The sequence below is a fragment of the Notothenia rossii genome (assembly GCF_949606895.1).
Source record: "Notothenia rossii genome assembly, chromosome: 1".
In the NCBI taxonomy this organism is placed as follows: Eukaryota; Metazoa; Chordata; class Actinopteri; order Perciformes; family Nototheniidae; genus Notothenia; species Notothenia rossii.
The window spans coordinates 50338544-50351343 of NC_136912.1; the positions used below are offsets into that span (position 1 = coordinate 50338544).

General features: G+C 39.3%; 1 long non-coding RNA gene across 1 annotated transcript; it reads right to left on the reverse strand.

The window, feature by feature from the left end:
• Nucleotides 1-11026: 11026 nt before the first annotated feature.
• Nucleotides 11027-12371, reverse strand: LOC307018654. The gene is made up of 2 exons (XR_013802470.1): nucleotides 12228-12371; nucleotides 11027-12059 (listed from the first exon to the last, which is right to left on the reverse strand). It is a non-coding gene; the product is annotated as an uncharacterized lncRNA (long non-coding RNA).
• Nucleotides 12372-12800: the final 429 nt, after the last annotated feature.

A 12800-nucleotide genomic window follows, 5' to 3' on the forward strand; every position in this document is an offset into this window, starting at 1 on the left:
ACAGATGAACAGATCGCCACTGGGCTTTCAACTAAAGTCACAGACACGCAAAAACTGCGGCATGTGTACAGCTCCTTATGGGTACTGCAATTAATGAATTGCCGGAGTGGCGATCTGGTGCTCTCTGTCAGAACTGCACCCCTATCAAACGAGACATAATACCACGTGATGACACGTTAGGCTCGTGTTGTGTTCAAGGACCCTGACATTGGCTAGGAAAAACAGGCATTCTCTTGTTTAATTTTTTTGCGGTCTAGATTTCTCAAATGTTTTTCTTTTTTGCGTGTTCTTATAAATTATCTCGAGGGCCGTACCAAATTGTCTCGTGGGCCGTAGACGGCCCGGAGGCCGGAGGTTCCCCACATCTGCTCTAGCACATGACATGTACATAAGCTAATTATTTCCCAGAGGCTGAGCCCAAGCAGAGATTTTAAATTAGGCAAATCCCTCCCCCATTTTCAAATCGACAGTGACAGCACAGTCACTGCTAACCATTCAGTCTTCTGTAGCCGGTCAATGTCTTCCCTATCGTCCATGTCGTTGCGATCATCCTCCCCACTTGACGTCCCTGACGGCTCAAATCTGTAGGGTTCAATGATGTCCTGCGCTTCCTCATCGTCACTTCCATCTTCTGTGCCACTTTCCTCATCTATCCTGTCCGAAAAGCTTTCAAAATCAATCATTTCTCTCGCACTTGTATCACTTTCCAAAGTCTCCGCCATGTTTACAATCACAACTGGGCCCATCTTGTGACGTCACAGCCGCTATCGTCTGCAACTTCCGGTAGGCTCAGACAGCCGTTATTATTAAAATTAATAAATAAATCAATCAATTATTAAAAATTATTTTAGCCATGAACAGGCAAAATGTAAGGAATGAAACTGCCATTTCATTTTGGCGCAAAAACATGCACTTCACGGGCACTTTAATACTGGCAACTTCTTATTATGGGAAATATGAAAACGTCTTTTAAAACTACAATTCCCAGCAGAGACGTGCCATAGAACATGTTGCGAAACACACAATAGTGTGTAGTTACTACACAGTTACTACATTTTTAGTTCTGGGGACGGGGTGGGGGAGGGGGTGGACCCGTTCAAATCCAGTTTTGGACAGTCTGCCGTGGTTCCATCCCATTTCAAAGTGCTGTTCGACGCTCGGCGTAACCCTCGGCGCACACTCAAACATCCAATCAGAGCTTGAGGACTATCACAGGGTTTGTCCATGGGTGGGTTTGTCAAGCGAAGCGGAGAGAATACTTACTTCCGGGTGTAAAATTCTCTAAAGCAAATTAGCTTCTCCGACCCTCGGTCCTGACGGACTGCAACCATACTTGTCAACCCTCCAGATTTTTGCGGGAGACTCCCGATTTCATTGCCCTCTCCCGATTTCCTCCCGGGGTCATATTTCTCCCGCATTTCTCCCGATTTCTGAGGTCTCAAGGTTGGCAAGTATGACTCCAACTTGTGTTTATTAATCAAACAAATAGATACACACAAGGATACTTATGTGTTGTTGAGTAAATAACAGTGTGTGGTTTAGAAAATAATACAAAATTAGAAGGAAAAAACTATGAAACAATACAGATTTCAGTATTCTGAGCCCCTACTCTCCCCATAACTGACGGCAACAAAAGTCCTACATTATTCAATTAAAATAAAGAAGTAAAAACAATAAGTGTGGCTTGATATTGAGTAAGAAAAAGGTTGATAAACGCTGTGAGAATGGATCTGCGGAGTGGGCCGTGGGAAGTAGGGGTGCTGAGGGTGCTGAAGCACCCCCTGGTGGAGGACAGAGGATCTGCACTTCCACAAGATTAAATACAAATATAATACAAAAAGAATACCAAAAAAAAAACGAATTTTCAGCCTTGATGTAACAACATTCATAATTAAGTAAAGATAACACCCTTTTCACCCCATGCTTTCACACATTCTGCTTCCACATTGAAAAAGAGCAGCTCAAAATGTTCGTTATGTGGAAACAATATTGAAGAGAAGGCTCCGTAACACATTACTCTAAGGATCGAGTTCAGACATATAGGCTGTCTTGAACACTATCATCAGAGTAACGTGATCTAATCAATAAATAAAGATTCAGCCGATAACATGAAAGCACATGGCTACTTAACATACAGAATGACGTAATTTTGCATGCTAAGTAGCCATGTGCTTTCTGTGGCTAAATCTTTATTAGTAAACCGATTTAACCGGTAAAAGTTCCTTCAAAATAAGAGTCCCGATCATTATCAAAATAAAAGTGCAAAACGAAAACTTTACCATAGGAAAATATTGGCATACAAATAAAATCACTTCTCTAAAAGGTAACTCATTTTAAATATAGTTTATTTATATATAATAATAATATTAATATTAGTAATAAGCTTTGTATTTTGATTAATACTGAAATCAATGAGTTCTTCATCTGAACTTTGCATAGCACATAACTCATGTTACAAACATACAATCAAAATGGAATGGTTCAATAGCCCTAACTTTACAAAAATACTTTGACTTGGTTCAAACATAAACGTTTTTTCTTGTGCATAACTTCGAGTGTTTACATTAAATATCATTCTTCAAAATAGCAGCAATGGCTTGGTATCAGAACATTTCTTCCTCCCTCCTTTCACAGAAACCATTCTCATACCACGCTCAGTGTTAAGGCACTTGTTGTTACAAAGTGAAAAGAAACAAACCATTTTAGAATAGCAATGATTTATACAACATGAAATCTACCATATTAGAATAGTATAAAATAATAAAGTCAAATAAAATGGACTATCTTAGAATATTGTAAAATGAATTGGAGTAATACAAATATACTATCTTGGAATAGTATGAAGTAAATTGAAATGGATTCACTCCATTTTAGCATTTTAAGTTTGCTCACTTCTCCACATGATTTCATAATTTAAAGAATCACATCGGCTGGACATTCATTGATCAATCTCATCTCCGAACATCCATATCATTTAAACTAACTCATCATTGTCATCAACATCTGTATACGGGGGTTGGTCGTCTTGTTCTGCTAGCATTTGTAACTGTCTCCTCATGAGAAATGTACCCTCCCTCCTTTCATACCATTTAAGGTATGAAAGTAATATGTTCTCTAGAAGGGGCCGTTGTGCGTTCTACTCTGGGGTACGGCATTCTAGACAGTCATTTCTGGGAGTAGATGTTGGTCAGTTACAACAGTTGTAGAATTTCATCACTTAAAAGTTCCTACTAAGTACCTTTGGGTGGTCTTGTGGGTTAGTAGCCTGTGTCTAACAATCATTTTCAATAATTGTGCTATAGGTCACCGGTCGGTTGTTCATAGCTTAACAGGGGGTGTTTCTGGTACAGACTAAAACATGGATCCAGTATATTTAGAGATTCCTCTAATCTGTAAATCCCCATCACTTACATATCCCGATCACTTAAACCCATCTCATCATTTGATACAATAACTGCATGTAGGGGGGGTGAATCATCTTGATTATAACCACCTCACCTTTGGGAAAGAGTATTTCTAACTCCTCCTTTTGTTGCTCAGCTGATCTTTTGGCTCTGGGGATAAGTGAAAGTCTCTGAAACACAGCTGGAGTCTTGTTAGTGATGTGGGCATTCTCTATGAGTGAACTAATGGTTCCATGTTTTACTTGATATTGTACTCCCCTTCCAACCAGAAAGGTGCCAAGTGTAATGAGCACAATCGACAATGCTATTCTAACTCTTATCCCTAGGGGACCCCACAATTGGTTTGGCTTTGTTCTTGTCATCATCTCTATTCTATCCCTGGTTGTGTCCGTTACAGAATTTAAATAATGAGTACAAAAATAACATATACAACAAATTGGACTCTTTTTCAGATGTAAAACAAAAAATAGGTTTTCACATTAATGTACAATCTATACAAATCTATAGACAATTTGTCTTTTGAGCTGTTTCTATCTTTATCTTATTTATATGTATTGTTTTGTTCCAGCTCTGCCAAATCAGTCCTAACTCCCAATAATGTTCTGGAAGTTGCCAGTGAAGGGTGACAATGTGTGAGGTGGTGTCAATTTGCTCCTTTTTCTTTAACTTTAAACCGGAGCGCGTGTGAAGTTTGTTACAACTTTTCACGCTTCCGTCCACTGGGGATGAGCCCACTGTCTTTTGTGAACCTTCACCCTCACCCATTCACCTGGCCGAACAGGAGTCTCTTCTGGTGTCTCGTCTGGTATCTCTGTAGTTTTCCTAGCCTGCTGTGTAGACAAAACTTGCATAATATTACTCAGAGTTCTGACCTATTCATCCACTTCCATTTGTCTAATATCTAAAACTGGACCACTCCCTCCTTGGAGAAGGCCCAAGCTTCGGCATAACTCTTGTTGTTATGAGACCTATTGTTGACTACATTTTATTATTTATTAACTACAACGCCACTGAAATCAACATATCTGTATAATCATGACACTCCCTCCTTTGAGCATAAAATGCTCAATTAATATTGCAATGATTACCCTATTATGAACAGGACATGTAAAACACATAACTTTGGATTACATAAATTATAACTTCTCCGTGTACCCACAAGGCGTACAAAAATATCGTATGATGTATGGTTTTCTGATGGTATAAATGCATATTCACAAAAAAATCTGCCATTAGCACAAAAAATAGTTTACTTGTTTCAATAATGGCTTTTGTCATGGCATTATGCATCATCGTTGCTGCGAAAAACAATACCCCTGGTGTCGCTAATGCGTCTCAATAATTCTAGGGTTAGAGGATTGGTTGACACTGCTGAACTAACATATGATAAAATAATATTTCTCCAAACTGGAGGGAAAATATGAACTATTCTCAAAGAGGGTGACCTGCATGAAGGGCTGGTGCCCCTCACTCAAAATGAGATATTGCCTTACGCACTACATTATAAATCAGTACAGTTACCCAAGAATAAATAAATACAAACTGATTCTTGAAACTGTTGTAAAAACCCCACCACTTCTTTCTCCAAGCTCTCAATCAGTGTTATGTTATTTAATCTGCGGCTCATGCCTTAAAACAGATACTTCAGACCGATTATAAAATAGTGTTTATGAGAAAAATGTAATCTGACTCCATAAATCACATAATTTGTTTGATTAAAAACGACACTTCTGGCTAAGAATAAATGAAGTTCCCCTTTAAACACAGCCCCGGTCTTCTGACGGGGTCTATCTATGTACTGGCTGGAAAATGTTGGGCCAGTCTCTGTCGCTCCGTCACAGTTCTCCCGCTAACAGTCACTCTCTAGTTCAGCTGGGTTCTTGTTGACTTCTTCACTGGTTTGAGACAAGCAACCCTATCGGACACCTCCCTTTGTAGCCAGACTTCACCACAGCAGAATCGAGTTTCTGTTTTCAGGTCTGGACAGCTTCACGTCAGGTGTATCGCCGCCCCTTGCATATTTTGGGTGGAAGCCCGTCTTCTTGACCTCACTAGTTGTGTGGACACAATAGTTTTCTGTGTGGGGGAACAACACCACTCGTAATGTATTTTCCTTCTCATAATTAAAAAAATAGTCTGCTAAATGTTCTACTATGTCTTAATCTTCTACTACTCTGTGGATGCTTTATGTGTAAATGCAATATTCTACTCACTATCTTTTAAATAACATTCAACCTCTCCCTCCTGTGGTGACATATGTGGCTCTATGTAGCTGGATTTCAAAATACTCTAGTGCTGAAGATGCATCACCTGATGGTCTGGTCCTCTAAGCTTCCTCATTGTTGTGGTTGATACCAGGCTGTCAGTGGCATTCGGTTCATGTTTGGAAATCCTGTACGTCTTTGACATCTCTGGGACCCCCTGCCTCCGTCGTCATCATGGAAACTTTATGGTGGGCCGTTGTTTGGTGCATGTGGTGGGTATTTCATTTGTTGTTGTGGACAATCTCTAGCCCAAGGGCCCAGCTGATTGCATATGTAGCATCCCTCAAACCGGAGAACTTTTCCTCTGCCTCTGCCTCCTCGGAAACCTCCTGGTTGTTGGTCCTCCATCTGATTCTCTGGCACTATCTGAGATTCAACTGTTTGAGATGTCTGCCCTGCATTCTCTGGTTCTTCCTGAGCTTGAATTGTTGGAGGAATCTGCCCTGCCTTCTCTGATGTAGCTGCCATTTGCCTTGCCGCTTTCTTGTTCTTATTAGCTTCGGTATCTTTCTCAGCTATTTGTATCTTCAAGAGTCTTAGTTGTAATGTTTTAATTTCTTCGTCTTTTTCCCTCTGGGTTGCTTGGTATTTCATATCGTGGTAAATGAGATTTTGTCTCCATTCTTCAATGGGTATAGCGTCTAATGCCACCACATCTCCCAGGCTTGCCTGCACTGATTGGGGAAGGGCGTTAATGACCGCGTTCTTCCAAAGACTAACGACAGACGGTGAAACGTCATGTCGTTCTCCAGTGCAGTCCTCCCACACTCCTTCACATCTCTTCAGGAAGGCATACATGTCTTCCCCCGGTTCTTTTCTCAGGCTGTTGAGGGCATGTAAACTCCGTGTTGTTGGGTAGATTAGACGAATGGCAGCCCAATACCTCGACCTGACTTTTTTGAAGGAAATGTAATCTGGAGAGTTGGTGCATTTGGCCTTGGAATCCACTGCTCTTGCCTCTAGTCTTCCTTCTATCCGTCCAAGCAGTGCCCTCATGTCTCCCAAGTACAGATGGATTTGTGTATTTGTGTATTTCTCCAGATCATTCACCCACTTCTGACCTCCTTGTGTAAGTGGAGGTAGTTTTGCCACTAATGCTTCCATGTCTCTGTGAGTCCATGATTGGTATTTCAATCCTCCTTCTCCAGCCGCTATCAGCGGTAGCATGAGTGTCGAGCAGTTCTTGAGTCTTCCAGCTTCAGTTACGGTTGTGGTGTCTGGAGAACCTTCGCCTTCTCTTCTCTTGAGTTGTGCTTCCATACTTTTGCTGAGTTCTTCCATCTTTCTGTTGAGCTCCTCTTCCATTCTTCTGCCTAGTTCTTCCAATCTTCTGTTGAGCTCACCAGATAGGAGTCTTACCTCATACTCCAAGTCTTTGACACGTGTAGCTGTGGGGAGACCGTCCAACTCCAATACTCCTCCTAAAACACCTAGAGTTGGAGCTTGTATTGGGGGTTGAAAGAAACTGTATTCTTCTGTCATGTAGGGAGGAGGCGCACCTGTCAGGCTTGGAAGGAGCTTTGAAGGTTGGATTACTGGAGCTTCTTCTCTCTTTTCTTTCTTATCTTCCTTTGCTGTGAGCTCTGCTCCTTGAGCCACATACATGCTGTTCATTGATTCTTGGCTGACATATTTTAGATGGAGTACCAGACTTATAACTCTAGATTTTCTTTTTTCAGCTCTGTTCATAGTGCTTTTAGCAGGTCCATACCAAGGGGGTTGTCCGGCTTTGATCCATGCGTGTTGCTGTTGCAAGTATTCTCCATTCTCATAGTCAACTACAGCTTTTCTATGTGCTTTCGTTGGTCCAGGCTAATCATCTGCTGGAAACAGTCCTCTCGTTTGCCATTGTTCCAACAGTTTCTCCATGTGGTTCCATGTCTTTTGTCTAAGATTTGGAACTGTTATAGCATCTGATCTGATTTTTATCCTTCCCTTGATATCTGCTGTTGAGCCTGGCCCTGCGTCTAGTCTCAACTTAGTTTGTTTTGGTGACATGTTCTCTAATTATTTATTAACTTATCAAAGATGAATCACTAATCTTCTAACAAGCACCTTCGTTGCTGTTCGTCCGAACTTTAAATCTTTTTTTTTTTTTTAGTTGCTCAAGGTTTTATTTATTTTTTATTTTATTTTTTTAAGTTATAGATCTTTTTTTTTTTTTTAAGTTTTATGTAAAATATTACTAAAATTAATTAATATATAAAAATTATCCAAAATTAAAATATGAAATGTTAAAATGAAAATTGTACCGTGTATGGTTTTGACTTTGAAATATGAATATTGGTTCAAATCTAAATCTCCTGTGTACAGTGCATACCGAAGTGTATGAAATTATGCTAATGTCACTACTTGTGTTAGCTTCAATAAATTGGTGTTTGAAAAAGTATTATGTAAAGTTTATTATCTTATAATTAGAAACCACTTGCAATTCTATCTTGGCGATCAAGTATGTGTTTATTTATAACACTTAAAATTATACTTCAAAATGTTATGGTGTTTCTTCTATTTGTGTAATAATTCTGTACTACCAGAGTGTGCTATTTTAATTTCCAGCTTAATCCACTAGGGAATAGCTGTTTCAAAACTGACTTGTTTTTAACAAGAAGAAACTTATTTTCCTTAAAAATATCTTTAAAATAGGAAGAACATTACACTATGGTTAAACAACACAGCACATAACCGCCAAAACACATTTGCAAAACAAGAATATTCACAAAACCGCCAATACACACTTGCAAACAAGAATATTCACAAAACCGCCAATACACACTTGCAACCAAGAATATCCCAAAACCAGCCAATACACTTTTACTAGCAGAAGTACTTCCAATAGTTCTAACTCTGACAAGAAGTATAATGTTCTTTACAAGATGGAATGCCTAGCCTCAGTGTGTTAAAGCAAACAGAGTACTTCAATTAGTATTTCATGAAATGCCGACTGCTGTGTGGTTCACTGTGAACATGAGGTCAAGACAAGATGACAACTGGTTTTCCAACCTTTGACCTGAAGAACAAAAAGATTTGAAAAAACACCTCGTGGCTCTCACAGTGAAGTTGAAATAATGGCGGGGTGATATTTTGTCTAGTAAATTCAACACACAACACTGTACTTTAAGATAACATTTCTATTTTGTTTACAATGATACATGGGCCTCATACCCTTACGTCATAGCCCTCTACCCATGTACGTAAATGTTTTGACTTTAAGAGCCAGTATGGTCATCTCTTCTGTTTAAACACGCTATTATGGGACAAAATGGGACGCTATCCAAACACAATCAGAAGAATATCGTCTATCTGACGCACGAATGTCGCTTTTTCTCGTCGTAATCCACATGCAATGTGTTCTTGAAAACAGAAAAAAGTAACCACTGAAAGCTTCAAACTCCTCAGGCCTTTTCCTTGAAAAAGGACTTTTTTAAAACAGCCTCACACTGTTGTTAACACAAACACTCACTCCAATAACCTTAGCTTCCAACTTTGGCTGTGTCTTTGCCTCAAGCAGTCCCGACTGCTTAATGGCCTAAAACCATTCACGTTAACTTAAAACGTAACAAGAGACACCTATTGAAGTGATTGGCCTCTAGCCGACATGTAATAACAGACAAACGAATAGCATGCAGGGTTAAATAGAACAAAAGAAAATGAACTCACCCTGCCTGTGACAAAGCAACGCCACGTGTGGTAGGATACCAATGTTTATCAACTTAGGCTTGTTTTAACTTAAATTTAGGCAGTCTTTTTCAGGAGTCCAACTTACCAGACAGACACACACTCCTATTGTTCACTATGTAATCTATTGAAGAATAAACAGGTACTTCTTTACCTTTCTGTATGGGCCCGAGTGTATGTCTGCCAGCATTGTTCAAGCTCCTTTGAAAACAGCAACTGCTCTCCCGGTGGAACGAGATCACGTCGGCCGGGTCGCCAATTGTTAAATATGTTCGTTATTCTTGCGTCCAGGAGAAAAGCTTTAAAATGAGACTAAATGGAGTCTCTGAGAAGATTCAAAGCCGCGGTAGTGTTACAGACAGAATATTGTTCCGGCAGAAAACAGCTGTGATCTGGCTCTCGTGAGCAAGAGAAGAGAGCGAATCTCTCGTCTGGTGCTGTTATATATATATCCTCTGCTGGCTCCTCCCCGCCAGCCGGCTCGACTCGTCTTTAATGTCCGTTGTTGCATTTAAACAGAGGATTGGTACTTTTCACATTCAATATATGCTTAACACGCCTTTTCTCCTCATCTTCTCTTTCATCACTTTTCATGTAACAAATTTTAAACGCTGTAATCAATACTCTAAAAAATATAGAAAATACTTCACGGCTGGTTTGGTTTCCAGTCATTCCGGATGTTGTCACATGCTACTCTCGTCTGTAAACAATAATGTATTCAAATAAACTGTACCTTCATTTAATATTCAGCATGGTAGTATCTCGACATCTATAGTTGTAGTGTTAAATCAGTAGGTTTCGGTTTGCACCACTCCATGTCATTTTGCTACTAAATTCACCTCTTTAGGAAATCGTATATTAGCCACATGCTAAATGCTAACCGGAGATGAAGGATTTTCAGAATAAAAGCTTAACAACTGGTTGTGCACGAGAATTTCAGTTTTTTTCAGTATAAAACAGCGTTTAAACTGACGGTATGTTTAAGCTACATTATACCGTCAAAACATTGATTTTAATTTCTAACACCAGCTAAAATCTTGCCTATTGGGCAGCACATTGGTCAGAACCAGCCCTGGTGTCATCCCCACAGCACCCCCCATTTGAAACATGTTCCCACGGCTATGTGCGGAGAGCATTTCGCCGCGATCCCAACGTGTCTATTACCAACGTTCAGGGAGCTCTATGCAAGTCGGTGTCGGGGAGGGGCCCTGACCGTCCGTCAACATGTGACGGGTTGGGAGTCAGAACGTGTTGCTGTACAACAAATCACCTCTGGCTGGAAGAGTACTCTCTGCTCCATACTTTCTCTCTTCACTGTACATTTGACATATTCAGTGTAATATTTAATATTCCATCTGTCACATAGTTATGTAAATATAATACCTTGCATATCTTGTTATTGCTCATTTGTAAATTCAACATGTATATTTTCTTCTTTATTTCTTGTCTTTCTATTTGTATTGTATAATGCCATGTGTTTTAATGCTGCTGCAACGCAAAGATTTCCCAAATTGGGATCAATAAAGTTCTATCTTATCTTAAACCAACAACCAGTGTTCCGGATGAGGATCATCTCTTTACAAAGATATTCAAGTGCTAACCCATATTGTTACTTCTAAATGAATTTATTTCCAAACGCATTATAATGCAGTGTGATGTAAACAACAAAAAGTACCACAGACGTATGCTTAATTTATATTTATTCATCAACCAACCACATCAATAACATTGTTTTTAAAACAATAAAATGGTCCTCTCTGGCAATGGTTTACTTATGTGTTTCACCACAATACAAGTAAAAGGCCACCATAAGGGTGTATGTCTTGACTCTAGAGCGTTGGGGTGAGTCTAACATGAAAAGCATGGACAACAGAACATAAAATCAAGTTATGCAAACGGTTATAACATATAGTATTAAGAAATCATACAACACAACCATTTATTTATGATTTAACTATGTATATTAAACATGTACATTCTATGTGTAAATCAAATATAACAATATATAACAATGTATTATTTGGTTTTGAGAACAACAATGAGGTGATTCACCAAATAAACTATTTGTTGTTTATCTCAATGTCCCTAATTATACATCCTAAAAGACTTTGCATTGTACATGTTGATTGAAGTACTTCAATCAATCAGGTTAATAGCTGGAGACCAAAAAGGAAATATAACTGACAAAGCAATTAAAGCAAGTAACGCAAAAGAAACAAAAATGAACAATTAGAGGAAAGCTGTTATTGGCCTGCGGTGTAATAGGTGCAGTCATATAAAGTTAATGACAGGTCAATCCTATAATAGATCGAAAATAATAATGCATAGGCATCCCGTTCTGGGAAAAAAGGGAAAGACCCCCTGCTCTTGGACAATGATGTGCTCACAAAGTTGTATGGTAACCAGCAAGATATCCTTGGAGATTTAGGAATTTACATTCTTGTGTTTCAAAAAGGATCAAAAGTGAATGGTTCATTGCTCAGGATGCATTCCAGGGACGCTGAGCAATTTCTTCAATACAATTTAAGTTGTGTACAAGTGAAATGTTTGGCCTGATGCTGCGGCATAGGGAAAAGTCATATGGTGAACATATTCAAGGGTGATCTTCCATTGAGGAGTATGAATACAATCTCTAAATATAAAGTCAGTAAAGTATTTACATTTCTGATAGCACATCAAGTCTTGGCGGATATTCGTGCTTGAGAGCAGCAGTAATCTGGGGAAATACAGATAAACAAAAAAGAGGGGCAGATCAGAAACCAAATTTGAGGTTTTTGAATACACAATGTATGTTTAGCATTAATGAATACAAAAGTAACAGCAACATGTCTAGGTTGAGGCTAAATCAACAAAGATACTGTACATTAATTCATAAGTAAATTACCAAAATTATGTTTCCTTCTTCATCTTCACTGGTGTCTGGACTGCTTAGGCCACTTTGACTTTCCTCTTCATGTTGAAGGAAACAAGCATCAGGACCTAAAGCAGTCTTGTACTGCTGCAGTACCACCTGCAACCTCTCCAACGCCTGAGCATGCTTCCTTCTAGGGTGCACCCAAATCCTCCATTCGCCTTGTCTACATCTGAAAATACACAAAATATTGTTATATGGACATACTATAAAGTAAGATTGCTTCACGAGGCCAGAGCACTTCAATGGAGTATATTCTCTCCCATGTACATATAAAGATGATTGTCACTGTCAAGGGACTTCATTATGTAAAATGGCCGGGTCGAATGGGCAAAGGCCATTATACTCCATCCAATTTCTGTGACCAAGAATGATTTGGGCTTTTCCACACAAAGTTGAGAAAAAAAAAAGGTTAACTGGAGCTCACAAGATAGAGAAAACACCAAGATGAAAAAATCGAATCCATCTCATTTACCGACGAACATTTCTCCTAAAGACCGGGCAAAAAGTGGGGGGAAACTTTTCTGCACCCCGTGCAACTGTGTT